Source organism: Stenella coeruleoalba (assembly GCF_951394435.1).
Source record: "Stenella coeruleoalba genome assembly, chromosome: 3".
NCBI lineage: Eukaryota > Metazoa > Chordata > Mammalia > Artiodactyla > Delphinidae > Stenella > Stenella coeruleoalba.
This window is the reverse complement of record NC_137148.1, coordinates 113,484,316-113,511,371: the sequence shown is the minus strand read 5'-3', so window position 1 is coordinate 113,511,371 and position 27,056 is coordinate 113,484,316. Positions and strand designations below refer to the sequence as shown.

Below are 27,056 nucleotides of genomic sequence, written 5' to 3'. Positions count from 1 at the left end.
CAAAGGCCCTGAGGTTAAAGGAGCTTGATTTTCTAGAAGCTGACCGACGGCCAGTGTGACAGTGCAGTGAGTTCAGGGCGAGTGGTAAGAGATGAAATGCTGAACTTGACATGCCCAAGCGGAACTCCTAGTTCCCCTACAAACCCTGCCCCTCCTCCATTGTTTTCCCCATCTCAGTAAAAAGAATAGCTATCCTTACACTGTATAGGTCCCAAGTTATCCTTGATCTTCTCTCACACCCTGTAGCCAACTACGGCCAAGTCCAGTCAACTCCACTGTGCGTGTAGCTTCTGACTGCCTCCTCCCACCTCTGCTGCTGCCACCCTAGTCCACCCTGACCTGGAAATGACCAGAAATCTGGTGGGGGGGGGGCACCCTGACCTGGAGTATGCCTACCTGGTCTCCTGCTTCCCCTCTCACTCCCCACCTACCCGAGCAGCCAGACGCACCCTTTTAAATGGTAAGTCAGATAAGGCATTGCTCTGCTCAAACCCTCTCACAGCTCCCATCTCATTCAGCGTGTAATTTAAAGCTCGTGTGGTCACCCATGAGACCCCACATGCTCCTGAACTCTTCTGCTACCATTCCTCCTCACTCACTCTGCTCCAGTAGCCACCTTGCTTCCCTGAAACACACCGAGCACGCACCCACCTCAGGGCCTTTGCACTTGCTCCTTCCTCTGCTGGTGCATGCCCCACCCCGCCCTGCCCCACCCACACGTACCGGATATCCACATGGCTCCCTCTCTTAAAGCCCTTTATGTCTCTGCTAAAATGTCAATTTATTACGGACACTCTGTCTCCTTCCCCTCCTGCTGCCCCCCTCACTCACCCCAGGCACTTTGTTTTTTTTCCCTCCATGACCCTTGGCACTATCTGACACATTTGTTATTTGTTTGTTTGTTGCCTGTCACTCCCCACTATGATGGAACTTTGCTTTGTTCGCTGCTGTTATCTCCAGCACCTAGCACAGTGCTTGGCATGTGGCAGACCCTCAAAAAAATATTAGTTGAGGTCAGAAACACAGGCAGGGCCAGACCATGGAGAATATCACAGACCATTTAAGTGGTATCGATTTTATTCTAAAAGCAGTAAAAAGCCATTGGAAAGCTTTAAGCAGTGAAGGAATGTTCTGCCTTGTATTTTGGGTTTACTGTGGCTGTGGAGAATGACCAAAAGCAGGGGCCTAGAGGTGGAGATGGCAGAATAGCCCAGAAAAGAGGCTGGCGGATTGGACCATAATGGTGTCCATGGATACAAAGGGAAGGCTGTGAGAAATAATTGGTGGATCAGCGGGGACGAAGCTGGTGTCTGGGGACAGAAGGACCCTCATGTGGCCCCAGCCCTCTGTGACTATCCCTCTGCAGCCTGGGACCAAGGATGGCCTCACTGTGCTGGCTCTTGAGCAGAGGCAGGAGGACTCTACTCTGAGCTCATCTGCAGATGGGAGTTTCAGCTGAGCTACCCATATTTCTCCCCTCGTGCCCAATGATGAGCATCTTCCGAGCAAGGGCTGTGCTGTATCTCTGTATCCCTCTCCCCCACCCACCCCTTACACACATACCCCTACAGGCTTCAATACTGTTGCAGACTGGAGTCTCCCAGAGCAGATGCTGAGATAGATGGTGGAGTACCAGATGTTTACGAAAGGAACGGGAGAAAGCAGCGCTGGGCAGAGGAAAAACTAGAATTGTGACGGAGGCGCCACAAAGCCTTGGCCAACCCGATGGGGAGCCTGGGAGCCAGCACCACCCATCCCATGTTGAGCTGAAATAGCTCGGCCTTGTACCACGGAACACGGCTGTCCCAGAAGGGTGTGGGCCCAGGTGCGATGGCCCCCTGCAGCTGGGGCTGACAGTGTGGGGTACCTGTTGCCTGCACTCCCCCAGCTGGACAGCAAGTCCTTCCCTGAAGGGATCGGGGTGGTGCTTCTCTGTGTCTTGCATGGAGAGTATCTAATTGCTGTGGGCTGCTCAGGCGAGGCCTACAGTCCCCGCCTCTGTGATAGGAACTGGCTCCCAGGAAGAGCTTCTGCGACAGCTTGGCTCCTTCTAGGTCTCTGAGCTAACTGGCCTGATTGGGCTCATGAACAAGCCCCTGGCTTTCTATCAGCACATCTCTTCACACTCCTGAGAATGCCTACAGATGGAGGCAGGTAATGTGAAATTCACTTAGAGGGCCATTTCAGAGCCATTTCAGCATCTGTCGTGTCATGCAAAGATAGATCTAGGCTTTGTGGTCACATAGTCTAGTGTTCTAGTCCTACATCTGCCACACGCCAGCTCCATGACCCCAGGCAAATTAACAAGCCTTCTGGAAGTATTTTTTCTCTTTTATAAAATGTGTGGAATGATGATGAAAAGACAGGCAACTTGCGATTGAGGGCTGTGTCTAACTAGCCTTGTCTTCTCACTGGTCTACAGGTGCTCAGTGAATGGAGGAGTGTTACGTGCTGTCAGGTATTTGTGCCCTTGTCTTATGCAGGTCACAGCAGCCGTAAGCTCCGGAGGGCAGCGAGAAGCTGTTATTCACACTTGCAGAGGCGCGAAAAGGAGCTACCCCCACTTTAGCACTTCTCACGCTGCGCGACCTTATTCGTGTGACTGCCACTTCACCAACCCCTGGGCACTGCCAGTATCATAGCTGAAAACTTAGCCCAGCCCACAGCCTGGCGCAGAGGTAGTGCCTGCCACGCGTTAGCTACCACGATTGAAACCCGCCATCACACACTGGGGTCTCAACGGCACCCCAGAAGTCAGCTTACAATATCCTCTGGAAATAAGTCCCAATGTTCCCTGACCTCAGCCCATCTTCCTGGAATCTCATCTGCATGGCAGGCAGCGTGCCGCGCCCCCAGCTGGATTATAAAGTTGTTCATGAGTGAAGCATTTGCCGTAGCTCTCTGGCTCACCGGCAATTTAACAGTACCCTGGTAAGCCCTCCTGGCCTCCTTCCTGGCAGTTCTGTTCCATGGGCAAATATTAGTTTCTTCTTTAGGTTGTAAGAGGAAAGCCTGCAGTTCCACAGAGAAATGCCACAGCCGTCGGTAAGACTGCAAAGAATCTCGGTCTTTCATTTCAGCAAATGGCCCCAACTGGTTTTCCAAATGGGAGCCCTTCATTTTGTTCCATAAAGTCTGATGTAGTGGGATGAACACCTGCTATGGATCTACCAAGACCTGAGTTCAAGTCCTGAGTGGTCTTGAGTAAGTCTGCACAACTTCTGAGAACTTCCGTTCGCTTATCTGCGATGCTTATCTTGCAGTGGGTTGAGGGCTTGGAAAAGTAATCGCCTGAGATACAGCACGTGCTCAAAAGCAGGCTGTTATCATTTCTTCTCCCCAAGGGCAGGGAACAAAGGTGAGTGGTGCTGGGGTCGGTCTTACTTGATACTATGTGATGTGCACTCAGTGTGGAGAGATGGAAAGTTCTGGCATCTAGATCATGACCGAGGAGGTCAGCAGGAGAGGAGGCACCTGGAAGTGTGAATAGCTGCAGTGTGGCCTTGAGAGCAACTGTCACAGGCAGTAGGAGCCTCTGGATAGCGAAGCAAAAGACAGAAACAAATGCTTCTTTCCCACCACTGCCATCCATTTTACATGATCCTTTCTCCAGGGGGGACTGGGAATGTGGCCCAGACCCCTACTCTGTCCTCTACACACAGGGGAGGCTGGCTGCACATCCCAAACACCGAGAAAGAGACTCTGAGGCGGGTTTCCCCAGGTGGGGAGAAGGAAGGGAGCTGGGGCTCAAAAACCCAGCTAGAAGTTCCTTGAAGGCAAGAACCCTGACTGTCTGGTGACTGTTGAACTCTTAGCACTAACAAAATGCCTGGCACATAAAAGGTATTCAATATCTGTTTTATAAGCACTGTGTGTATTTTTATCCATCCATCCATGTATGTGACAACCATTTGCTGAGTACATCCTCTGTTGGGCTGGGTTGAACTTAACAGAGATAAATAAAGCCAGTCTCTTTTTTTTTCAGATTCTTTTCCATTATAGGATATTACAAGATATTGAATATAATTCCCTGTGCTACACAATAGGACATTGCTGATTATCTACTTTATATATAGTAGTATGTATCTGTTAATTCCAAACTCCTCATTCATCCCTCCCCCTCCCCTTTCCCCTTTGGTAACCATAAGTTTGTTCTTTATGTCTGTGAGTCTGTTTTGTAAATAAGTTCATTTGTTCACTCTTTTAGATTCCACATGTAAGTGATATCATATGCTATTTGTCTTTGTCTGGCTTACTTAGTATGATAATCTCTAGCTCCATCCATGTTGCTGCAAATGGCATTATTTCTTTTTTTTTTTTTTTTTTGGCTGAGTGATTTCCACTGCAACTGTGTACCACATCTTCTTTATCCTTTCCTCTGCCAATGGACAGTTAGGTTGCTTCCATGACTTGGCTACTGTAAATAGTGCTGTTATGAACATTGGAGTGCATGGATTAGAGTTTTCTCTGGATATATGCCCAGGACTGGGATTGCTAGATCATACGGTAACTCTATTTTTAGTTTTTTAAGGAACCTCCATATTTTTCCCCACGCAAGCCAGTCTCTTGCGACTCACAGCCTAAAAGAGGGAGGCAGGTACGTTTAACAGACAATTCCAGTGTGGGGGGCGGAGGGGGGAGGAGTGGTCCGACAGAAAGAAACCCAGGAATCTATGAGGGCACAGGGGAAGATGCTTACCCTGTTATGGGGGAGGGAGGAAGGGCAGGGAAGCTTTTCCACAGGAGGAGGCATCTGGGTCATGCCCCAAAAGAAAAGCAAGCAGAAAGAATAAAGACTCTGGGGAAGGTGACTCATCTAGTCCAAGCTGTGTTTCCCCATTGCCTCTTTATAAAGTTTCTTTGGATATTACCACAATAAAGTCTGTAAAACGGCTGGCACACGGTATTTGCTCTCCCACGTTCTGTATCATCATCACCACCATCATCATCACTGTTCCTTTTGCAAGGAGAGGAGAGTGCCTGTGCTTCCTGGTCTTTGCCGCACTATTTGCATCATCCTGCCTCAGCTGTGCTCAGGGTTAAGACTCTTAGTTCCCTCGAAGGTCAGAAGGGCTGGGAGAGATGAGTGTCCTGGGCAGGGATGGGAGTGGGGGGAAGTTCCAGGGCCCACCTGGGTCATCCTTGGGATCTGTGTAGGTCATGCAATTCCCTGAGGGTCCAGGGCTTGATCTTGGCTCCACCTTCTTTCTCAGGTCTTCCCCTCCTCAGTGACAGCTGGGCCCTCTGCCCATGAGCTCAGAGCAGCCTTGAGAGAAGTGGGAAGGGAGTCTGGCTCTGCTGCAGACTTGCGGTCGCAGGGAGGGGAACTGAGGGACACCATTACTGGTTTCAGGCAGCACACTTTGTCCGGGAAGCTGGACACATGCCCAGCCATCTAGGTTCTTTCCAAAGCCCCCTGTTCTGAGTCTTGTCCCCATGGTGGATGTGAGACGCTGCAGGCAGTCACACGAGGGAAGACTGAAGGGGAACCCAAGATTCCAGTCTCCCTTCAGACCACACTGCCTCAGCCTCAGCACGGTGAGCACCCTCTCACCGTCGACCCACTTCTGCTGCTTCCTTTGGGCAAGGTGGCACTCGGATGGGGAGGTTTCTGATCGATCCAAATTCCAATGTACCACACTCAACCTCTGGTCAGTGGGCAATCTAGCAGTGAGCGAGGTCTCACAGGACTGGCTGTGCTCTAGTGACAGGCAGGATAGGATCTAAAAGATCTAATCAAACTATTCAAATAAATTTACTTCTGCTCAGTTCAGAACAGTGGGGTTCTAGTATTCAACACTTCTATTCTCTTGGCATCTGGTTTCTAAACTCAGTAACACGGCCTTTGTGAATACTAAACGTGAATTGTTTTTACACACTCGATCTGTGTGTATGTGTTCTACAAATTCTACTTTGTGTTTATAATCACCTTCGATTTAAATGCGTGCACTGACAGAATTTACACATGTGGGCTAAAGAGCTCAGAGACAAGAGACCCAATCCTCAGCCTTTCTACAGTGAATTAGTGAATTATCAAGAGAAGAAACAGCTCCAACTGGAGGAAAAGGAAACCGGCAGAAGCCACTGGCAAAATTCACGATGTTTTGCTTTCTCACATTCACATGATCTCATGCTCATTCTCAGTCTCTTGCTGTCTTGTGTACATGGCAGGAGGTAAAGAGAGGAGGGGGTTCTGGAAGTTTAAGGAGTTTGTTTCCCTTATTTAAGTTTTCAGAAATGGAGATAAGGCAAAACATTATGTGTTTTTGATTGTGGCTCTGATAGACGCACACTGTATTTTTTTAAGGAATCTTCCTCAGACCTGTGCACCCTAGTGAGTGTTACCCATTTCTACGTAACAACTCTGAAAGGTTGTATACTTATTCCAAAGATGCTTTGGTTGCTCCAAACAGACCTTTCAGTAACTCTTCTATTCTCCTTTTAAGATAGTTCTTAGGGTCATTTTACAAACTGTGCAAGAAATTTAGCTTCATTAACTCACAATCACTTTGCAGAGGATCAGCGGAAGTGATGGGATGGTATAATTCAACTTACCCAACAGAGGAGACTCTTATTTTTTTTTTATTTTTATTTTTTTTGCGGTATGCGGGCCTCTCACTGCTGTGGCCTCTCCCGTTGCGGAGCACAGGCTCCGGACGCACAGGCTCAGCGGCCATGGCTCACGGGCCCAGCCACTCCGCGGCACGTGGGATCTTCCCGGACCGGGGCACGAACCCTTGTCCCCTGCATCGGCAGGCGGACTCTCAACCACTGTGCCACCAGGGAAGCCCGATGAGACTCTTAATGACCTTTGTCTGTTTTACAAAATTTAAATTCATCCTCAAAAGACAAAGACTTGGCATCATTAAGGAGATATCAAAAGAATGTGTCACAAGCTTGGGAAGTAATTTTGAAGCTGGAGTTGGCCAAACATTTTGAGCAAAGAAGCATTTTTAGAATAAGTATCAAGTCTGCCAAGAAAACTACTTTGAAGAGCAACACTCACTTGGTCGTGTGATTTTTCATTGTTTGTTAAGTTCCCAGATTCTTTTCTCCATAAACAGCCACTGTGTTTTCAAGTCTTCATTTTCTGCTGCTCTGTGTCATAAAAAGCCTGAGAGTTCATGGCTCATAGTTTGACTTTTCTTCTTTCTTTCCCAGAGTTACTAATATTCTTACTCATTCCCCTTCCTCTGCAGTCAAGACCACCTGGGATAATAGGCTAGGAGATATGGAGCTTCTGAGAGGTTCCTTGGAACCTTTCCTACCTGCTTGGGCAGAAGCAGGCATTGCTGGTGAGCCAGGCTTTGATATACACTGCCATTTGAGACCTGTTGCCTTCTCCTGGCCCTATCTAGAGGAGCCAGGCAAGCACTGGGGTAAGGGGAGGGGCCGTCGCAATTAACAAATGCCAGAGAACAAGGGAACCTATCTATGAAACACAAACATAATCACGGACATAGAGAATAGACTGGTGATTGCCAAGGGGGAGGAGGGTGGAAGAGGTATGGATTGGGAGTTTGGGACTAGCAGATGCAAACTAGTATATATAGAAGGGATAAACACTGAGATAGGGGATAAAAACGGTAAAGCACTGAGAACTATATTCAATATCCTGTGATAAACCATAATGGAAAAGAATATGAAAAAGAATGTATATATATGTATAACTGAGTCACTTTGCTGTAATTAACACAACATTGTAAATCAACTATACTTCAATAAAACAACAACAACAATAACAAAAAAATGCTAGAGAAAGTTACCGTTAGCCATTGCCTATCTGAAGTTAGTTCAAGAACCCCCAGGCAATCTTCCCTCTGGTTACCACAACACTTTTAAATTGGAATACTGTGTCAATGGACAACCTAAAAGAAACAGATAAATTCCTAGGAATATACAGCCTTCTAAGACAGAATCACTAAGAAGCAGAAAATCTAAACAGACTAATTACCAGTAGGGAGATTTAATCAGTAATCAAAAACCTCCTAAAAAGCAAATGTCCAGGACCAGATGATTTCACTGGTAAATTCTACCAAACATTCAAAAAAAGAATTAATAGCAATCCTTCTCAAACTCTTCCAAAACTGAGAAGAGATGAGAACACTTCCAAACTCAGTCTATGAGGCCAGGATTACACTGATACCAAAACCAGAAAACAACACCACGAGAAAGAAAAATTACAGGCCAATATCCCTGATGTAGGCAGTTGCAAAAATCCTCAACAAAATATTAGCAAACCAAATTCAATAATACACTAACAGTATCAGACACCATGATCAGGTGGAATTTATCCCAGGGACGCAAACGTTCAACATCCACAAATCAATTCATGTGATACAGCATATGAACAAAATGAAGGATAAAAATCATACGGTCAGTTCAACAGATGCAGAAAAAATATGTGACAAAGTTGAACATCCATTTACAATAAAAACTCTCAATAAAGTGAGTATAGAGGGAATGCACCTCAACATAATAAAGGCCATATAGGACAAGACCACAGCTAACATCACACTCACCAGTGAAAAGCTGAAAGCTTTTTCTTGAAAATCAGGAGCAAGACAAGGATGCCCATTCTCACCACTTTTATTCAACATAGGACTGGAAGTCCTAACCAGAGCAATTAGACAAGAAGAAACAAAAGGCATCCACAATGGAAAATAAGAAGTAAAACCATCACTATTTGCAGATGACATGATATTATAAATAGAAAAGGCTCCACCAAAAAACTGTTAGAATAAATGAATTCAGTAAATTTTCAGGATACAAAATCAATATACAGAAAATCTGTTGCATTTCTATACAATAATAATGAACTATCAGAACGAAAAAATAAGAAAACAGTCCCATTTATAATTGCATCAAAAAGAATAAAATACCTAGGAATAAATTCAACTAAGGAGGTGAAAGACCTTTACACTGAAAATTATAAGACAATAATGAAAGAAATTTAAGAAGACACAAATAAATAAAAAGATATTCTGTACTCACAGATTGGAAGAATTAATATTATTAAAATGCCCATATTACCCTATAGCAATCTATAGATTCCACACAATCCCTATCAAAATACCAATGGCATTTTTCCATAGAACTAGAACAAATAATCCTAAAATTTGTACAGAACCACAAAAGACCCCAATAGCCAAAGCAATCTTGAGAAAGAAGAACAAAATTGGAAGCATCACACTCCCTGATTTCAAACTATATAACAAAGCTACAGTAATAAAAACACTATCAAACAAAATAGAGAGTCCAGAAATAAACCTATGCATATATGGTCAACTAATTTACAAAAAAAGGAGCCAAGAATATACAATGGGAAAAGGACAGTCTCTTCAACAAATGGTTTTGGGAAAACTGGACAGTCACACATGCAAAAGAATGAAACTAGACCACCATATTACACCATACAAAAAAATTAACTCAAAATGGATTAAAAACTTGAATGAAAAACCTGAAATCATAAAATTCCTAGAGGAAAACGTAATCAGCAAGCTCCTTGACACTGGTTTTGGTGATGATTTTTAAAAATTTGACACCAAAAGCAAAGGTAACAGAAGCAAAAATAAACAAGTGGGACTATATCAAGCTAAAAAGCTTCTGCAAGAAAAAGGAAACCATCAATAAAATGAAAAAGCAACCTAACAAATGTGCAAACATATTTGCAAAGCATATATCTGATGAGGGTGTTAATATCCAAAATAAATAAGGAACTCATACAACTCAACATCAAAAATATGAACAATCCAATTATGAAATGGGCAGAGGGGCTGACTAGACTTTTTTCCAAAGAAGACATACAGATGGCCAACAAGTACGTGAAAAGATGCTCAACATCACTAATTATCAGTGAAATGCAAATCAAACCCACAGTGAGATATCACCTCACACCTGTAAGAATGGCTATTATCAAAAGGTAACATGAGGATGTGGAGAAAAAAGAATGCTTGTGCTCTGTTGGTGGGCATGTAAATTGGTGCAACCACCATGGAAAACAATACGGAGATTCCTCAAAAAATTAAAAATAGAACTACCATATGATCCAGCAATTCCACTTCTTGCTACTTATCGATGAAAATGAAAACACTAATTCAAAAAGATGTATGCACCCCCCAGGTTCATTGAAGCATTATTTACAATGGCCAAGATGTGGAAACAACCTAAGTGTCTGTGCAGGGAAGAATGGATAAAGTAAATGTTGAACAGTCATCCCTCAGTATTCATGAGGGATTGGTTCCAGGACCCAGTGCCATATATCAAAATCCTTAGATGCTCAAGTCCCTTATATAAAATGGAATAGTACTTGCATATAACCTATGCACATCCTCTGTATACTTTAAATCAACTCTAGATTGCTTATAATACTTAACACTATGTAAATGCTATATAAATAGTCATGTAAATGCTATATAAATAGTCATTGACATGCAGAAAATTGGAGTTTTGCTTTTAGGAACTCTCCAGAATTTTTTCTCAAATATTTTCCATCGGCGGTTAATTGAATCCAAGAATGCGGAGACTGCAGATACAGAGGGCGAACTGTATATATATTCAATGGAATATTATTTAGCCATTATAACAATGAAATTTTGCCATCTGTGATAACAAGAATGGACCTTGAAGGCATCATGCAGAGTGAAATAAGTCAGAGAAAGACAAATACTATTAAGATCTCACTTATATGTGGAATCTAAAAAAACCAAACAAACCAAAAAACCCTCATAGGTACAGAGAACAGACTGGAGGTTGTCAGGGGTGGGGGTGGAAGTGGGCCAAATGGGTGAAGGAAGAAAAAGATACAGACTTTCAGTTATAAAATAAAAAAATCATGGGGATGTAAGGTATATCATGGCAACCACACTTAATACTACTATGTTACATATTTGAAAGATGCCAGAAGAGTAAATCTTAAAAGTTCTCATCACAAGAAAAAAAATTCTGTAACTATGTGTGGTGATGGATATTAACTGTATTGCAGTGATCATTTCACAGTATATACATGTATCGAATGTGGTACAACTGAAACTAATAAAACATGTCAATGTTATACCTCAATAAAAGTGAATAAAAATTAAAAAATAAAATAGTAGCAATTACCTGATTTTAAAAAATAAATAAATAACTTAGACATTAGTGATAAATGCCAAGAAAAATGTGGTAAAGATAAAAATTTAAAAAGATAAGTATATATCAGATCACATATATTTTGGGGTCTTTTGGGAAGTATTTTGGTTACATTGAGACTTTTGGAGGAATTCACAGGGAAGAATCATTCCCATCAAAGAATAAAAACTGGAAAATGACTTATTCAAAAGGAATTGTTTTAGAACTGGGATTATTTGATTTACAGAGGGGAAAACTAATGTGTAAAACCTCAATGATTTTCTTCTTTTACATAACTTCTCTCTTAATCAAAGTAAGACATGTACTTAGTTTCAAAAGGCAAATAATTTTTCTTAAAAAAAGATGTTGTCTCAGCTGTCTCAAGAAGCCCTTGTTAAAACAGGAATATATCATCTGGTAGGTAGGACACACTAACCAGTACCAGTTAGGGAGAAAGTAGCTCAGATACTCACCAGGAAGCTGCTTCAAGATTCTTTGGAGACAGAAGCCAGGGTGGGTCTTTTCCAGGAGTGAAGGTTGGGAGGGAGACGGCAAAGATGGCAAAGAGGAGCAGACGGGGCTCTGCCCAGCAAGGCCTTCCTGGGGGCAGAGAGGGAACAATGCATAACTATAGGCTAAAGCTTGGGAGGAGGCCTCTGGAAAGTCAGATTCTTCTCCTTGTTTATCAAGGGGTGGCCTTGACCCTTTTGCAGCATTAGTATTTCCCCTTCAACCCACCTATCTGGGAGAGCTGCAGAGGATGGAAGTGCTAGAAGGGGATTAGGTTTGAAAACAATCCTACTTCCCATTCTTTCCTAAGATGGACTCAAGATGGTATTTTTCAAAGGGTTGATGCCAACCTATTCTCTGAAATGGCAGTCCAGTGTTGCTAAAATGCTATCTTTTATTCAAGCCAGGAGGTGTCTAGAGCCAAAGGGGGAACTTCTTTGTGTCTTTTCAGCATGGTCTTAGGATTTCTGGCAGTGCCATGGGCACAGGCAAGCTGCCTTCTGGGAACATAAACCTTCAAACGTCAACAAACCACTATCCTAGAGAGATGAGGGGAAGAAAGTCAGCCTGGGCATGGGATTCGGAATTCCCCTTGCCACCACTGCTAAGCTTTTTGAATGCCTTTATTTACAGCTAAAATTTTCTCAGTCATCCAAGTATGCAAAATTCTAACTATGTTTTTTCATTAAATATCTACTCTCAGAATACAGTCTCATCTCATTCAAGAGAGTGCTTCCTTAGCTGTATAATGGTGGAATAACAACACCCAACTCGTAGAATGAGAATTCGACGGGGTAACGTTTCTAGAAATCTGGAATCCAGTAGGCTGGTCTCTGTAGCTATCATGCTATATGAGAAATTTTATGTAACTTTCTTCTGACTCACCTTTCTCAAAGGCAAAATAATAATTATTATCCAGGGGGATGCCATTCAGTTTTATTTCATTGTTTAATGCTTGTATTTGTGTAGTGTTTTCAAGTTCCTTAGTGTTAGGGGAAATAAAAGCATGAAAATGAGAATCGCAAAGGTAATGATTATAAAACCTTCTTCAATAACAGATGGAAACCAGGAGGGTGTAGACAATCATCAGTGAGGCTTCCTCATAGCTCGTTTCGATGCAGCCCAAACAGCCATTTCAGCATGTAATAAGACCAGGCCTTTAAAAATTCATACTAAATCTCATAGCTTCTGTCCATGTACAAATTCCACGCTGGCTCGTGGTAATTTCTGCAAAATGACTGTGCCTTTCCCATAATTTATGTTCTCTCTTCACTCCGTGGGGGCTGAACGCCGATGCCTGCAGGAGTCTGAGTTTGATTAAGTCGTTGCAGGCTGTAGACTGTGTGGGTGGCTCTGTTTCTGACTGGGCTGGTGCTTCCAGATCCCCCTGGGAAGAAGGGCTGAAGGAGGACAGTTCTCAGTTTGTGTATCAAAAAGAGTGTGATGGCTCAGCTAGTAACACCAATAACGAACAAGGAAAAGAGTGGCATTACATTCTCTCAGCCAGAGCAATCTCTTTTATATTCCTCCAAGGGATATCCTGAGCAAAAGCTTGGAAACTCACCTTGTTAGGAAACTGAGAGGCTGATCCCTGAGGTCAGTGTAATGGGTCTCAAGGCTGCTGAAGAATTTCCTGGTCCAGGAAGAATGGTGTGTGTGCGTGCGTGTGTGTGTGTGTGTGTGTGTGTGTGTGTGAGAGAGAGAGAGAGAGAGAGAGAGAGAGAGAGAGAGAGAGAGAGAGAGAGGAGAGGGAGAGGGAGAGGGAGGTAGGGATGGAAGGGTCTGCCATTACTGAGAACCCATGGTCCTTTTGGGACTAGGCTAATTGCACCTGTGATGTAATGAGGCCCATGTTGCAGAAGGCTCAAGTCAACAGCCTCCTTCAGGGAGCACTAGGTCCAGTACTTTCACTTCCAGATATTTCAGGGGGAGGGTCTCTCCTGGCTTTAGGGTTAAGTCTCTCTGGGTAGCTTATCTCACTATCGAGATGTTGCTCTTTTATCTCCAATTCTGGTCTGAGAAAAGGATGGGTCACAAGTCTACTCAAGTCACCAAAAGATACTGAGCACTTCACGTCAGGCATTCTGCATCAGAAACTGAGGACAAATGGTGAACAAGATGATGGTTCTGATTTCAAGGAACTTACAAAACAATAACAGCTTCCCACGTTCTAGCCATATACCAGGCCCGTTCCTAAGCCCTTAACATTTAATCCCCACCACAACTCTATGTAGTGATTATATTAATATTATCCCCATTTTTAGATGAGAAAACTGATTCACAAAAAGATCAGTTAACTTACCTAAAATAACACAGCTAGTTAGCTGCAGGGCCAGGATTTGAATCCATGCAGTCTGACTCTAGAGTTGATGCTTAAACTGTTACAGTTTGCTGCATTAGACCAACAACGGGGGTCTGTATAAGGCAAATTTAATGTATTAAGCATTGTGGCATTAATTACAGAAGCTATAAGAGCAGAGAGAGTCACATGTGAGAAGATGAGGTGACCAGACACTACTTCCCAGAGAATGTCATGTCTAAGCTGAGATCTAACGTATGACTGCTTGTTAGCCAAGCTGAATGGGGGTGTGGATTCTAGACAGAAGGAAAAGCAAATGCAAGTCTCATGGTGAGAGAGAACATGCCTTGTTTATATTTAAAGAAAACAAGGAAATTGGTGTGAATCATAGATTTCATAGGAGGAAATATTTAGAGATGAGGTTGCAGGGGTTTCTTTATCCATTCAACAAACCTGCTAGGTGTCACCGTGATAAGACAACATTAATTGATATAAATAAGGTTATGCCCTCATGGAACTTATTGTTTGTAAACTGAAATGATATTTCCTGTCTCGCCTGTTGAGAAAAAATTAATTAAACTTGGAAATAAGGCAAAAAGGTGAATGGCATGTTCTTTCAATGTCAACTGGGGTATTGTTTAACGTATTTACTCAAAGATTATTTAATTATCTAGAGTAATGTACCTGTGTTTGACTTGGCTGTTTACTATTAGCTATGAAATTAGATTCTTGTGAAGTTAAATGTACCATGTAGGGATCTACCCGGTAGAAAAGATAACCTGAAAGCTTATCATTTTATTGGCCTATAGGATATTAACAAATTTTATCTCTGCCTCACTGTGTTAGTTTTCTCCCGTTGCCATAGCCAATTATTACAGACTTAGTGGCTTAAGACAACACAAACTTATTATTTTACATATTTGGAGGTCAGGGGTTCAGCACAGGTCTCATGTGACTAAAATCAAGTGGTAGGCAGATTGTGTTCCTTTCTGGAGGCTCTGGAGGAGAATGCTTTTACTGCTCATTCCAGTTGTTAGAAGAACTCAGTCCCTCTCAGGTGTAGGACAGAGGTCCCTGTGTTCTTGCTAACCAGAAGTTGAGGCCCATGCCCCGCTTGTGGAAGCTGCCATGTTTCCTGGCTCATGGCCCCCTTCTTCCACCTTCAAAGCCAGCGGTAGCGGGTCCTTCTCACATAGCATCATTCTGACCCACCCTTCTGCTTTCCTCCTCTACTTTTAAAGACTCGTGTGATTAAACTGAGCCCATTCAGATAATACTGGATGATCTCTTCATCTCAAGATCCTTAGCCTAAATAGCATCTTCAAAATCTTTTTTGCCATTAAGATAACATTCACAGATTCAGGGGAGTAGAGTTGACATCTTTGAGGAATCATTTTTCAGCTTACCAGATTGTAAGAACCATCATTATTTAAGAATGCTTTGGGGGGAGGGGGCGGTAAACTATATAACCTCTGTCCCTCAAAATGCAATTTTAACTAGCTTTACTATCTTACTGGTCCTCTTACTGATAAATCAGTAAATCTTTGACACATGTTCCTTCTATAGTTATATGTTCTTAATTTTTTGAAAATTGTAATAATCATAATTGTCAGTTTGGGAGATTTCAATGAGATTGCCAAGTGGACTAACCTATCAGGGCCAATTCAGCTGTGGTGCAGGGAGGTGCACCTCATGTTCAGCCTAGCATGCTATTTTGGCTCCTGGGACAGATCCCAAATGGTAATAAAACTTCATCTTCCCTGATACACTCTCTCTCTCTAACTTAACTCTGTGTTTTTCTTTTTACCTCTGGTCCTTGACCAGCTTTAGTCCTCATTCTGATTTATGCATCACCAGTTTGTTATTTGCCATTGGTGACTGCAGTGATTGGGACTCCAGTCTTATGGTCTCATCACTTTTACTGGGATAATGGGATCTATTCTCTGTTGGGTGAGAAACAGACAATGCAGTTTTGTAGTCTTTTCTGTTTGTCTATTTGGCTAATTGTGAGCTCAAAACAACTAAAAAAATATTTTGTGCATCCTTGAATAGCCCTTTGAGATCTGGACCAATGAATTTTTGTGTTTCTCTGTGTGTTCTTGATCTATGACTGAATTTGTAGAACTGAAGCTGCAAGTTCACTGTAGGTTTGTGTGTCTGAAATTAAGAAAGGCCTTTACTTCTTATTATGAGGGCATGAAATATTTTCCTTCTCCCAAATGGCATTAATAAATTAGAATACAATGTCTGTTAAATTCAGTTAATAAATTGGTTCATAGAAATTTTAAACACTTACACAAATAATATTGCCAGAATTCCCCAAAAATAAAAAAGCTGAACTTCTAATCTTTTAAATGGGCTGGCTTACAAATATCCTTTCTTACAGAAAATCCTAGCTAAGAGGCATCTTTATAACGAATCAAAAATCTGAAGACGGTGGAGCAAAAGGACGTGACCACACCTCTTCTTACAAAAACAGCAAAATCACAGCTAACTGTTGAACAACAATCGACAACAACAACAACAACACTGGAACCTACCAAAAAGATGTCCTACATCCAAAGTCAAAGAAGAAGTCCCAACGAGATGGTAGGAGGGGTGCAACTGCGATTAAATCAAATCCCATACCCACTGGGTGGGCGACCCACAAACTGAAAAATAATTATACCACAGAGGTTCTCCCACAGGAGTGAAAGTTCTGAGCTCCATGTCAGGCTCCCCAGCATGGGGGTGTGGCAACATGAGGAGGAGCCCCCAGAGAATCTGGCTCTGAAGGTCAGCGGGGTTTGATCTCAGGAATTCCACAGGGTTGCAGGAAGCAGAAACTCCACTCTTGGAGGGCCCACACAAGGTCACACGCACACCAGAACCCAGAGGACAAAGCAGTGACCTCATAAGAGTCTGGGCCAGACCTATCTGCTGGTATTGGAGGGTCTCCTGCAGAGGGTGGGGATGGCTATGGCTCACTATGGGGACAAAGACACTGGCAGCAACAGCTCTGTCAAGTACTCATTGGCATGAGCCCTTCTGGAGGCCACCATTTTCTCACCAAGACTTGGCCCCACCCAACAGCCTGTAGGCTCCAATGCTGGAACACCTCAGGCCAAACAACCAACAGGGCAGGAACACAGCCCCACACATCAGCAGACAGGCTGCTTAAAGTCTTCCTGACCACCCAGCTGCCTGCTAAACACACCCTGTGACATGGCCCTGCCCACTACAGGTACAAGATTCAGCTCCACCCACCAGTGGGCAGGAACCAGCCCCTCCCACAGGAAACCTGCACAAGTCTGTTAAATAGCTTCATTCACCAGGGGGCACACAGCAGAATGATGACAACGCTGCAGGCTGCAGAACAGAAACTGCAATCACAGAACGTTAGACAAAATGAGATGGCAGAGGAATATGTCCCAGATGAAGGAACAAGATAAAACCGCAGACGGACAACTAAGTGAAGTGGAGATAGGCAATCTACCTATAAAAGAATTCAGAGTAATGAGAGTAAAGATGATCCAAGATCTCAGAAAAAGAATGGAGGCACAGATCCAGAAGATAAAAGAAATGTTTAACAAAGACCTAGAAGTACTAAATAACAAACAAACAGAGATGAACTATATAATAACTGAAATAAAAAATTCACTAGAAGGAATCAATAGCAAAATAAGTGAGGAAGAAGAACAGATAAGTGAACTATAAGACAGAATGGTGGAAATCACTGCTGTGGAACAGAATAAAGAAAAAAGAATGAAAAGAAATGAAGATGGTCTAAGACATCTTTGGGACAACATTAAACAAACTAACATTTGCATTATAAGGGACCCAGAAAGAGAAGAGGGAGACAAAGAACCTGAGAAAATATTTGAAGAGATAATAGCTGAAAACATCCCTAACATGGAAAATGAAATGGTCACCCAAGTCCAGGAGGCACAGAGAGTCCCAGGCAGGATAAACCCAAGGAGAAACATGCCGAGACACATAGTAATCAAATTGACAAAAACTAAATCAAAGAACAGATTTAAAAGCAACAAGAAAAGAGTAACAAATAACATACAAAGGAACTCCCATAAGGTTATCAGCTGATTTCTCAGCAGAAATTCTGCAGGCCATAAGGGGGTGGTATGATATGTTTAAAGTGAAGAAAGGGGAGAAACTACAACCAAGAATACTCTACCCAGCAAGGCTCTCTTTCAGATTCAATGGAGAAATCAAAAGATTTACAGACAAGCAAAAGCTAAGAGAATTCAGCACCACCAGATCAGCTTTGCAACAAACACTAAAGGAACTTCTCTAGCAGGAAAGAAAAGGCCACAACTAGAAACAAGAAAATTATGAATGGAAAAGCTCACCAGTACAGGCAAACATATGGTAAAGGTAGGAAATCATCCACACACAAATGTGATATCAAAACCAGCAATCATGGGAAGAGGAGAGTACAAATGCAGGATATTGGAAATGCATTTGAAATTAAAAGACCAGCAATTTAAAACAATCTTGTTTATGTATAGACTGCTAGATCAAAACCTCATGGTAACCGCAAACCTAAAATCCACAATAGATACACACACAAAAAGGAAAAAGGAATCCAAACACAACACTAAAGTTAGTCATCACATCACAAGAGAAGAGAACAAAAGAGGAAGGAAAGAAAAAAGACCTACAGAAACAAATGCAAAGCAATTCACAAAATGGCAGTAAGAACATACATATTGATAATTACCTTAAATGTAATGGATTAAATGATCCAACAAAAAATCACAGACTGGCTGAATAGATACAAAAATAAAACCCATATATATGCTGTCTACAAGAGACCCAGTTCAGATCTAGGGACACATACAGACTGAAAGTAAGGGGATGAAAAAAGGTATTCCATGCAAATGGAAATAAAAAGAAAGCTGGAGTAGCAACACTCACATTAAACAAAATAGACTTTAAAATAAAGACTGTTACAAGAGATAAAGAGGGACAGTATATAATGATCAAGGGGTCAATCCAAGAAGAAGGTATAACAGTTGTAAATATATATGCACCCAACATAGGAGCACCTCAATATATAAGGCAAGTACTAACAGTCATAAAGGGAGAAATTGACAGTAACACAATAACAGTGGGGAACTTTAACACCCCAATGGACAGATCATCCAGAGAGAAAATCAATAAGTAAATACAGGCCATAAATGACACATTAAACAAGATGGACTTAATTGATATTTATACAGCATTCCATACAAAAGCAGCAGAATACCCATTCTTTTCAAGTGCACATGGAACATTCTCCAGGATTGATCACATGCTGGGCCACAAAGCAAGCCTCAGTAAATCTAAGAAAATTGAAATCATATCAAGTGTCTTTTCCAACAACAATGCTGTAAAATTAGAAATCAACTACAAGAAAAAAAACTGTAAAAAACAAAAACACATAGAGGCTAAACAATATGTTACTAAACAACCAATGGATCACTGAAGAAATCAAAGAGGAAATCAAAAAATACCTAGAGACAAATGAAAATGAAAGCACGGCAATCCGAAACCTATGGAATGTGGAAAAAACAGTTCTAAGAGGGAAGTTCATAGCAATACAATCTTACCTCAGGAAACAAGAAAAATCTCAAATAAACAACCTAACCTTACACCTAAAGCAATTAGAGGAAGAACAAACAAAACCCGAAGTTAGTAGAAGGAAAGAAATCACAAAGATCAGAGCAGAAATAAATGAAATAAAGATGAAGAAAACAATTGAAAAGATCAATGAAACTAAAAGCTGATTCTTTGAAAAGATGAACAAAATTGATAAACCCTTAGCCAGACTCATCAAGAAAAAAAGTGAGAGGGCTCAAATCAATAAAATTAGTAATGAAAAAGGATAAGTTATAATGAACACCACAGAAATACAAACAATCATAAGAGACTACTACAAGCAACTATATGCCAATAAAGTGGACAACCTAGAAGAAATGGACAAATTCTTAGAAAGGTACAATCTCCCAAGACTGAACCAGGAAGAAATAGAAAATAGACCAATCACAAGTACTGAAACTGACACTGTGATTTAAAAATTCCTAACAAACAAAAGTCCAGGGCCAAATGGCTTCACAGGTGAATTCTATCAAACATTTAGAGAAGAGTTAACATCTATCCTTCTGAAACTATTTCAGAAAATTGCAGAGGAAGGAACACTCCCAAACTCATCCTATGAGGCCACCATCACCCTGATACCAAAACCAGACAAAGATACCACAAAAAAGAAAGTTACAGGCCAGTATCACTGATGAACATAGATGTAAAAATCCTCAACAAAATACTAGCAAACAGAATCTAACAATACATTAAAAGGATTATACACTATGATCGAATGGGACTTATCCCAGGGATGCAAGAATTTTTCAATATCCACAAATCAATCAGTGTGATACACCACATCAACAAACTGAAGAATAAAAACCATATGATCATCTCAATAGACACAGAAAAAGCTTTTGACAAAATTCAACACCCATTTATGATGAAAACTCTCCAGAAAGTGGGCAAAGAGGAAACATACCTCAACATAATAAAGGCCATATATGACACTACAGCACACATAATACTCAATGGTGAAAAGCTGAAAGCATTTCCTCTAAGATCAGGAAAAAGCCAAGGATGTCCACTCTCAGCAATTTTATTCCACATAGTTTTGGAAGTCCTAGCCATGGCAATCAGAGAAGAAAAAGAAATAAAAGGAATCCAAATTGAAAAAAAAAGTAGTAAAACTGTCACTGTTTGCAGATGACATGATACTATACATAGAAAATCCTAAAGATGCTACCAGAAAACTATTAGAGCTCATCAATGAATTCGGTAAAGTTGCAGAATGCAAAATTAATACACAGAAATCTGTTGCATTTCTAAACACTAGCAATGAAAGATCAGAAAGAGAAATTAAAGAAACAATCCCATTTAAACACAAAAGACCCTGAATAGCCAAAGCAATCTTTTTTTTTTTTTTTTTTTTAAGATTTATTTATTTGGCTATTTTGGGTCTTTGCTGCTGCGCAGGCTTTCTCTAGTTGTGATGAGCTGGGGCTACTCTTCGTTGCACTGCGTGGGCTTCTCATTGTGGTGGCTTCTCTTGTTGAGGAGCACAGGCTCAAGGCACGCAGGCTTCCACAGTTGCAGCATGTGGGCTCAGGAGTTGTGGCTCACAGGCTCTAGAGAGCAGGCTCAGTAGTCGTGGTGCACGGGCTTAGTTATTCCATGGCATGTGGGAACTTCCTGGACCAGGGATTGAACTCGTGTCCCCTGCATTGGCAGGCAGATTCTTAACCACTGCAGCACCAGGGAACTCCCCAAGGCAATCTTAAGAAAGAAAAACGGAGCTGGAGGAATCAGGCTCCCTGACTTCAGACTATCGTACAAAGCTACAGTCATCAAAACAGTATGGTACTGGCACCAAAAACAGAAATATAGATCAATGGAACAGGATAGAAAGCCCAGAGATAAACCCACACACCTATGGTCAACCAGTCTACGACAAATGAGGCAAGACTATACAATGGAGAAAAGACAGTCTCTTTAATAAAATGGTGCTGGGACAACTGGACAGTTACATGTAAAAGAATGAAATTAAAATATTCTTGAACACCATACACAAAAATAAACTCAAAATGGATTAAAGACATAAATATAAGACTGGATACTCTGAAACTCTTAGAGGAAAACATAGGAAGAACACTCTTTGACATAAATCACAGCAATATCTTTTTCAATCCTGGAGTAATGAAAATAAAAACAAAAATAAACAAATGGAACCTAATTAAACTCAAAAGCTTTGGCACAGCAAAGGAAACCATAAACAAAACAAAAAGACAAACCACAGAAGGGGAGAAAATATTTGCAAATGATGCTACCAACAAGGGATTAATCTCCAATATCTACAGACAGCTCATACAGCTCAATATCAACAAACAAACAAAAACCCAAACAAGAAATGGGCAGAAGACCTAAACAGACATTTCTCCAAAGAAGACATACAGATGGCCAAGTGGCCCATGAAAGGACACTCAACGCTGCTATATTACAGAAATGCAAATCAAAACTATTATACAATGAGATATCACCTCACACCAGTCAGAATAGCAATCATCAAAAAGTCTATAAACAATAAATGCTGGAGAGGATGTGGAGAAAAGGGAACCCTCTTGCACTCTTGGTGGGAATGTAAATTGGTACAGCTACTTTGGAGAACAGTATGGAGTTTACTTATAAAACTAAAAATAGAGTTACCGTATGATCCAGCAATCCCACTCCAGGGCACATATCTGGAGAAAACCATGGTTTGAAAGGATATGTGCACTCCAATGTTCATTTCAGCACTGTTTACAAAAACCAAGACATGGAAGCAAGCTAAATGTCCATTGACAGAAGAATGGATAAAGAAGATGTGGCGCATATATACAATGGAATATTACTCAGCCATTAAAAAGAATGAAACAATGCCATTTGCAGTAACATGGATGGACCTGGAGATTATCATACTAAGGGAAGTCAGACAGAGAAAGACAAATATCATATGATATTGCTTATATGAGGAATCTAAAAATTAATGATATAAATGAGCTTATTTACAAAACAGAAGTAGATTCACAGACAGAAAACAAACTTACCAAAGGGGAAAGGTGGGGGGGTGTGATAAATTGGGAGTTTGGGATTAAGAGGTACACACTGCTATATTTAAAATAGATAACCCATAAAACCTACTGTATAACACAGGGAATTCTGCTCAATATTCTGTAATAACCTAACTGGGGAAAGAATTTGAAAAAGAATAGGTACATGTATATGTATAACTGAATCACTTTGCTGTACACCTAAAACTAACATAATATTGTTAGACTATACTCCAATATGAAATAAAAATGAAAACAAAAAGAAAAAATCAGGTAATCAAGGTGAATCCTTGGTCAAATCAGATTGATTTAAAAATTTTAGCTTAACCATAGTTATCTATGTTTTCTCTGGTTTTATCACTATGAGGTATCATGCAAGATTTTTTAAAAAGTAAGGTTTTGGTATGTTTTCATGAAGAGACTAGTTAATATGAACTTCCTAAACTTTTTAGACTATTTACTGATCAGATAATCTAAAGTTACTCCTATATAATATTTAGGATTGTGAAAAATTACAACTAAAATGAATTATAATTCTGACAAACCTTTTATATCAACAGCAATTACGATTGTAGTTTGCCAGTTTGAACATAATTCCCAACTCTCTTAGCTAACTTTAAAACCATAGGCTAATATTAAATTGAGTTAATAATTTTTAGATACTTGGATAATTTCTAGGTGAAAGAGAATACAGAAATCTTGGTTACAGAGTATAGTGTTATTATATAAATAAATATAAGTACTTTTGCTTCTTATTTTCATATGTCATAGAACAGCTATATCTTTGCGTCTTATTAATGAATGTGTTCCTTTTTGTCATTTGGAGGGTATAAAGGCATGTGGGTAGCTGTTGGGAGTCACAGTATGTGTTCTGTGAGCTTTTTGGTCTGCTGAAGTCCTTGTGTATGATGGGTAATTCTCAGCTACTTACCAACCTTGCAGTTCTTTCTTTAAAATAGAATTTTGTTACTTCAGTTAAAAGTTTTAATCAATATGAATGGTTAAGACTATACTAGGAGTAATGGCAAGGAAATTCAACTACTTGCAAGATAATGGAATGTGTCTCTCAAGGGAAAAAAAGGTTAGATTTGACCTAAAGTATAGTATCTGGCTGTTCTTGAATGTGGAAAAGAATAATTAAAGACAAAACTTGGATACAGAAAATTGTAGAGGGTTTGTAGAAATGAAATTTCATTTACCTTGGTTTATAGCACCTGCAAAATAATGATTCTGCAAGAAGGAAAGAAGTGTGCTAAAATTTTGGAAAACTGTGTTCAGTGTTGATGGGCTTATTCGTAAGATAAGTTTAATAAATGGAGTGGGAGGAGCTAGAGAATTCTTACTGTCAAATCTGATATGAACAAACAGCTGGAATCCGCTTTTTCTCTGTTAAAAGGTAAATTGATCTTAGAGCATTTAGTCTGCTCTTAAAAGGGGAATAAAAGCTTATTCTTTACATTCTGTTATCCACCTGGATAGCAACGATTACAATTCTCATTGGAATAGTTTTCCGTGCTTTGTGCTTTTTTATGCCTTTGATTCTCAAGGCACTCAGGTTCCGTGAAACTGTGTCACCTTCCTCTCTGTTTATTTAAAATACTGTATTGCCACTTTGATTAATGGGTAACCAAGCTATTATTTCTACCTTAATCAGGTGCCCAAATTTCCTCTTATCATTCTTGATTTTGTCACTCCCAAATCGGACTATAACATAAAAAATTAGCTTTTTTTACACATAAACATCTTTGTGATGTTCCAAAGTTCTGCTAGGAACTCATGAAGATATATTCTTTAGTTTTATAAAAAGAGGGATGGTTCAAATAATTAGGTTTGTTTTGCATATTTCTTAGTCTGCTCAGCACAGTTGTAAGAGTTGGATGATGAAAATTGATCTGTCAAATCAAATAGTTTTGTACATATAGGTAAAATGTTATTAATAATAATGTTCCAGAGGTGTATACTTTACAGAGGGGAATGGCAGGTGCTAGAGATTTTCCAGCACTCTCATTGTCTATGACATGATCTTGTCCAAGAGGGACATTCACTTCTCAGGAAAAAGTCATATATTATATCCCAACAGAGAATTTAATTGTCCTCTATTTTGATATTATTCACTAAAAAGTGAACCACAAACATATGGTCTCATCTACAGGTGGCTTCCACTTTCCTCTGATATTTTCCTGAAGGCCCACAGGCTAGAATCTGTATCTTCAACAAAGAAGAAGAGACTCAGAGTCTTGAGGAAAGGACTGTACCAGGTACCAGTGACTACTGATGTTTCAAGGACTAGACTCATGGGTACAAGCTCCACAGTGTAAAGCTGACATTACTTAGACAACTATCAGGCTGTATCTGGGGGTCTGGTCAGAATATCCAGAATCCTTTGGTTAAGAAGAAGACAATTTCAGGAAAGCAGTTGCCGACTCAAGACCCAGTGAAATAAACTTAATTACATGGGACTGAATTAACTGATGAGAGGAATATAATTATCCTTATTTACTTTGAATATTGTTACCATTTTTTAATATTCTAGTTTTGACAGGTATATGAGGAAATATTTTTTCTTTCCTTTTCATCTATTTCTACTTTAGTAGACGAGGCTTTGGCAAACTGAAACAGTACACTTGTAATGGTATCTGTTTCTCACTGATACCTCAGAACTCAAAAACTAACACTGAGTTTCTTCATTTTACACATCAGTATTGTTGTTTGCATCTGCTCAGTGAGAATTTGGTCTCCTTTTTTACCAAGATGTGCTTTGACAGATCAGTCGTGCAACCAAGGCCGTATCTGGAGTTCCATGTTGAAAACTGACCTCATTTAATCAAGCATGACAAGCTCACCTTTAAAAAGGTACACTTAACATGTGGTGCCCATGTTTACAAAGCCCACTTAGGACATCTGTCCTGAGACGTGTTTGTGGCTTACAGGATCCCAGACCCACGGGAGGTGGGGAAGGGCACTTTCTGGCACGCCAGTGACCTTAATAAAATTTGGAGAATCTAGAAGAGAGAAGAACTTACAGTATTGATTGATATGAAGTCTGGTGGGGTTTCCTGGGCCTAGTTTCTAGCCTCAAAATAGAAGAGCAAATAATCAAGTCTTTTGAATAGCCCACCCCTCAGGAGATTTCTTAATGAAATTTCCAGATAGAAGTTAATTCTCTGACCTAAGTATTTGCTCAATTCTATATGCTCAAGGAGGATTATATAGTTAATTAATACCTCTTGCTTCACCTTTGTAAATAATCAAGCTAAAAGATAATGAGACCAGCCGTTTTTTGTGATCAGGAATAATTTTTGCATATTATTTATTATCAAATTAGGGGGGGCTGTTAGGAATAATCTTTTGAAACTTTTTTTTTGAGTTAGGAATTATTACCCCTGTTTTATTTTTTTTAACATCTTTATTGGAGTATAATTGCTTTACAATTGTGTGTTAGTTTCTGCTTTATAACAAAGTGAATCAGTTATACATATACATATGTTCCCATATCTCTTCCCTCTTGCGTCTCCCTCCCTCCCGCCCTCCCTATCCTAAAGCAAAGAGGGGGCAACATGTCTCTTTAATGTTATTTTGGAGAATTGTTTCACAGCCTTATGTAGGGGTTAATTACCTATCTAGGGGAATATGCCTGTATTTGGCTCTGCTATTAAGGGATTAGACCCAATGAATTTACCATGTAGATTTCTGTCAGGTGAAAAAGATAACCCTAGAGGTTATGTTTTGACTGTAGGATATTCCGGCTTTGTGTCTAACTCAGCAAATTTATTTCAGAATGCCTTTTCTGATAGACCATATAACCCTTGCTCTTCAAAATGCTCTTTGAACCAGCTTTACCATCATACCAGCTCCCTCATTCCTTTAGTTTAGAATCTTTGACACATATTCATTCTATATTACAAGAGAGTTATTGCTTTTAAATGTTTGAAAATTATAATTGTACACAGCTTCCCTTGCAGGATGGAGAATGGGGAAACAGCCTCTCTTGCTTTCCCGGTTCCAGGAGTGCATTTGCCCTGGCTTCTGATTTAATGGCACTTCCGCATATCTGTCTCTCTCCCTCATCCCTATCAGAGCTGGGCAGCACCTGTAGCTTAGTCAGTCTCTTTCTGGGTCTCTTGTTAACTGCCTCAGAGAGTCCTGTGGCTGCATCACAATTTATGTCTCACTTCTCCAAGAGTAAATCAGCGGTGGCTCTAAGCTGCTCCAGACATAGCTAGGAAGACACAGGGAAGAAGACATTTTTGCCATCTTACCCACTCCTGACAGTGCTGTTTATTTATTTATCCAATGTTTATGTATCCATTGTTTATGTATCCGATAATTTATTCAATATTCATTCATTAAGACCGCAGGACCATAGTGGATGGTTTATCGACTTAATTAGGTGAAACCCTAAAAGCTGCCATTTAACTGACTGTATGCCATGAAATAATCAGTAATGCAAATACCATTTTTGTATGTAGGCAGGCATTTTTATATGCAGCTAG

At 40.6% G+C, this 27,056-nt stretch overlaps 1 protein-coding gene across 1 annotated transcript in view; it reads right to left on the bottom strand.

The window, feature by feature from the left end:
- Positions 1 to 27,056, bottom strand: part of LOC307183726 (uncharacterized protein) — a 675,341-nt gene that overhangs the window by 205,870 nt on the left and 442,415 nt on the right. Inside the window, exon 15 of the mRNA XM_079916659.1 lies at positions 11,583 to 11,709. The gene's annotated coding sequence lies outside the window, so the exon portion shown is untranslated. The remainder of the gene's footprint in view (positions 1 to 11,582; positions 11,710 to 27,056) is intronic.